The 5,327-nt window shown below is 44.3% G+C and overlaps 1 pseudogene; it reads left to right on the forward strand.

The window, feature by feature from the left end:
* Positions 1-3,948: 3,948 nt before the first annotated feature.
* Positions 3,949-4,087, forward strand: LOC122800575 (annotated as a pseudogene).
* Positions 4,088-5,327: the final 1,240 nt, after the last annotated feature.

Raw genomic sequence — 5,327 nt, forward strand, 5'->3', positions numbered from 1 at the left:
GGCCAGGACAGTGTGGTATCTATGGCATGTGTGTCAGGACACAGCAGCTATAGCCAGATGTCTGGTGGGGTATCACATAGGCAGATGTTCTGGGATGCTCGTCGGAGCACTGCTGGTCATCATGCTCCTGGCAGACGTGCCACATCTATTTCAACCACATGCATGTTCCAGACTGTCATGGAGGCACAGGCATAAATGGAACGGTACACCAAGCAGGGTCTAAGGGTGCAGAGGGCTCATCACACATCTATAACTGACAGCATCTGTGACCTAGCAGGTGCCATCCATAATTACACCGAGGTCATGGATAGACAGTGGGATGAGACATTGAATCTCATCCACAATATCATGTCCATGCATCAGGACAGGGTGGGATGGTTGCGACGGCCACATGGACGTATGCCAGCAACACCAGCAGCTGGAGGTAGTCATGGACATCCAACCAGTCACAGCCGCTCCCGTAGTGGCAGTACCAGCCACAGCACTGTGGGGGGGTGCTGTCCACAGACCGTCATAGCAGACCACGTGCACATGGCCATGGCCAGTCACAAGAAGGACCTGGATCCAATGGATGTCTGTTAAACTCGGGGGACAGTACTCGGTCTGGCTTTGTACCTGATACTGCCTGTAGCATCCCTGCCAGGCACAGGTCCCGTGTCCGTGGCAGGAGACGGTGAGCTGCAAACTCTGCCAGGTACAGTCTACAGCTGTCTCACAATTCCCTGTATAGGGCAGCCACATGGAGAAATTGTGTGCATGTCGACACATGCACATAAACAACGAACCTAGTGCAACCACATACCTGCCCACACATCACCATTGGCCCATAACAGTACTCAGCCCCCCCCCCACACACACATACACACACACACACACACACACACACATTGTCAATTGTATGGCTCAGCCTAAGCCTCTGGCAAACCAACAACACACCTTGTGCATATGACGATACCTGTGCCACTCCCTGACATCCGTAACATTGATGCAGGGACAGGCTAACATGGTGCTGATGCACAGGGTGACTGTACAACAGTGTAGCAATGGAATCATGTGTAGCATGTTGTCAGCAGAAAAGTGAAATGCTAATATCTTGGAAGGTGTAGCTGTGCAGCCATGATGCATCATAGTTGTAATTAACAATGTTGTATTGTTGTCACCAGTATCTATTCTGATTGTGTTGTGTTTGTCCCTGTGCCACATGACTGATGAGTGTAGTGGTGTCAGCAGGCCTTTGACAGTGGACACCAGTAGGTGTAGTGGGTGGTACACATGCCATGACTGGGTACAATACACAGAGCCTTTGGTTTGGATGTAGTACAGGTACATGACTGTACACATGGAGGTATGTCCTCGTGCAGGTAACACATGTTTTGCATATGTAATCCCACCAAGACAGGATAGGCACAACCACACAGTGCTATATATGCAGTCTGCAATGTGGATGACATTGAACATGCTGACAGCAGGGTGTATGTCCGTCTCCCCACTCTACTGTGATCCTCACCTAAGTAACATGTGTGTGTGCCAATGCCAGTTGCATAGCCCTACCCTTAGGAGGGTGTGAGGCACTCAACTACTGTGAATGGTGTAAACAACAACTAACAACCTGATTACATACACTGTACAGTATTACAGACAGCTATGTGGTGGGATAGACGCAACAGTAACTGCAATAATGGCGGTTGTGTCCACAACAGCCACACCCAGTGAGTTATAGCAACCCCAGTAGTGCTGCACACCTCAACAGTGTGAAGGAGGGCATTAACACATCTATGAACTGTGAAGGACTGTATGCCCATGGGATGGCATATGCCAAGCAGTCCTGGTGGAAACATATTCTGTGAACGGAGGTAGAGCCCTTAACAACTACACACATTCCTACATGTGGGATGGTGTACGAAAGCCTGCTATGATCTACATAAGCCTTGTGCACCTCCTAACCCTCATCTACACCTGTCATGATTGGGTAAAGGAGGTATGGCAGGTTCAGGTTGTATTCTCTGCCTTTGACAAGTCCAACATTGGTGGGGTCCCATGTGTTAAGATTACCAGTGACATTGGCCATGGGTTCATTGTTGATATGTTCCATGTCCCTGCAGACCAGGGTCATCATGCTACTGGGTGGTAGTTCCCAGCTGACATGGTGGATTTATGGTCATCTCTGCCAACATTGGTGAATCCATTGTCAGGTGTAGGTCTATTGGATCGTATGAGGAATCCCAGCTACTTACTGCACCTGCCCAGGGGGTTCCCCCAAGCATGGCACATCACTTAAATGTACTGCATGATATGTTAGTAATGCCAGCCTGACATCCTACAGGTGGGATGGAATACTGTGAACATGTACTGCCCTTGTCATGTAGGGTCCTGCTTATGGGATCTGCTAAGGTTGGTATTGTATTGCACGCCAGATGTGTTTGGCTGGGGGGGGAATATCTATCCTTGCCAAATGTATGTTGTTTGGGTGTCTCAAACCCATCAATGGTGTATGTGGACATATATGTTGTGGTTACGTTTCCGGTTCCATCTACAAATGTATGTCCATATATACCTATATTGATATATATGTGTTCACCTTTGACAGAGAGACAATCATTCCTTCGATTGGCCCTTTCTGCAAACCGAAAGGACAAACCTGTCATTTCTTACTGCACCACAGTTCAAAACACAGCAATTCTTAAGGCACATTTGCTGACAATTGAACTGCAAGTTGGAATACATATCATAATGCCAGGGGGCATGCCCCCCTGCACCCCCTGTCTGGGGTGCTGGGCCCCCACAACCCCCCTACTGTGATATGCTAACTCCTAGTTTGCACTACAGTAGGGATAGGCAAATATTCCCCATCCCCACTACAGTGCCATCCGCAAACAAATTGCCTAATCTGCAATGAGCGAATGCATAGTGACATTCGCTCATTGCACATTCGATGCATGTATTGCAAGATTGTGTAATGTTGAGAACATACTTTTGGCCTTCCAGCTTTCGGACACATGGATTTCTCCCTTTGAAAGGTGAGCCATATATATTCTGACATATATGCATTCCTAGTGTTGTATATATATGTGGACATGTGGATGTATACATATATATCTATGGATGTATGTGTATCTATGAATATATGAATGTATTGGCATATATATATATATATATATATATATATATATATATATATATACATATATATTTCTGTACCTATATCTACATATATAGATATGTTACATCCATTTAAAGATGAATATATATACACACACAAATACATCTACATGGCGGAATACATTCCCTGTAGTGTTGTATACCTGGGCTGGATGATATGTATGTGAAAACATCATGGTTATGCATATCTGCCATGGCTTAGTGGTAAATCATGTTGTGCATGGTATGCAGAGCCCTGGTTTTGAGTCTTGCAGGAGCTGTTTATTTTGTTGCTGGGCATTACACAGCCAGTTGGATACAGAGTGAGTAAGACACTTTAAAGCAGTTGTAAGCAGGTTTGCGTGGGTTTGCAAGACGGTAAGCACTGCTAACCTCCAGTTACATTTTCAGGCACTCAGTTAGCTTCTAAATTGCTTAACCTGTGTAGGCAGTGCTTAGCTGTACTCAAACCTGTGCAAACCTGCTTACAACTGCTTTAAGGTGCCTTAATCACTCTCTATCCAACGGGCCGTGTTCTGCCCAGCAACAAAATAAACAGCTCTTGCAAGGATCAAACCAAGGACCGTGCACATCCTAGACAGGGTGATGTACCACTAAGACATGACAGATACACAGATATTCACTGTTTCAGAAACGTATCAGCCAGTCCTGTCATGCAACAGTACAGAGAATGTATAACAACATCTAGATGTCTGTGTGTGTAACTATATTGCAACCTTAACAGATACAACATACCCATATATGTATAGATATACATATATATATATATAAATATATATCTGTTTTGCTAACTCTCGGCCTTTTGGCTAAGATCAAGTGTAGTATCTATATAAATATATATCACTATCTATGCACATATACTTATATATCTGTTAACAGATAAATATATCTATATAGGTATAGCTGGCCATACATCTGTAGATAGCAATTGCAGATTAACAAATACACCTATGTCCACATGCACCATTAATGGGGTTGAGAGGCCCCACACACTAAACGTCTTGTATGAATAGGCATCCCCCCACAGCCAAACACATGCGCCCTGCAATACACTACCAAGTACAGTCTGCCTCCCATAGGACATGTAATATGTGGAAGCCATCAGCGTCTTCAGGATACAGATACACAGACACATGTATGCAGATACAGATATACACACACACACATATATATATATATATATATATATATATATATATATATATATATAAAATACATGTGACTACACATACACATGCAGATATATGTACAGTAAGATACATATGTAGGAGGTGCACACAATATGGAACAGCCACTATGCCTACAGTTAACACCTGAAAAACTGGACACTGTATGGATGACACATACTAATGTCAATCATTGCCTGCAGCATATACCCAAAGAAAGGTCATAGGAAAGACACCACACACAGGTTTGCAGAAATGGAAATCCTTTAATTGTGTACTATAACAGTTCTATATGCCATATCATATAGATGCTCAAATCCTGACAACCATATAAATGGAGTACTGCAACTGTGAAACAGTTACACTAATACAGTAGTCTGAAAAGGTTCACAACTGTTGCTGTCCAGGCCAAGCCCTTCAGAATGCACAATCTCCAGGTGTGTAGTTCAGCAGCATCTATCTACACTCTGTACAAACTTTGTAGGAGGTAAAGACATTTTGTGATCAAATGGGTTGTACCTGGTACATAACAAGGCATAACACACAGAACAGTCTGTATGGCAGGAGGCAGTAGGCTTGCAGTACCCCAAGTCATGTAAGTAATGTCAATATAGGTGGAGTTTACAGTACTGTACATCCACATAACTTGTGGCCGCTTACACCTGATACCCCCACATTTTGTAACAGCCTAGGTCATTTATGGTGCTCCCCACCTAGACTCAATAATACAAGCCCATATACCACTGTTACATACACTGGCCTCTGCAGTGCATAAGGGTGCACATGTGTTGTGTAAGTGACGCCCACACATATATGGCCCCAGCCCCTCTGTATGTGTGGGGTATGCAACAGCAGTGGACTAATGGCAGCAATGGGAATGTGATACACTCACAGCCCACTACAGAATAACCCTCAACAGGATGACATATGTGCAAAGCTTGGTATGTATATGGGGGACAGAGGCTGGAACACAAGAACATATGTGGAACACTGTTGCCATAC

This window comes from Protopterus annectens, chromosome 4.part0 (genome assembly GCF_019279795.1).
Source record: "Protopterus annectens isolate FY-2018-M chromosome 4.part0, PAN1.0, whole genome shotgun sequence".
NCBI lineage: Eukaryota > Metazoa > Chordata > Ceratodontiformes > Protopteridae > Protopterus > Protopterus annectens.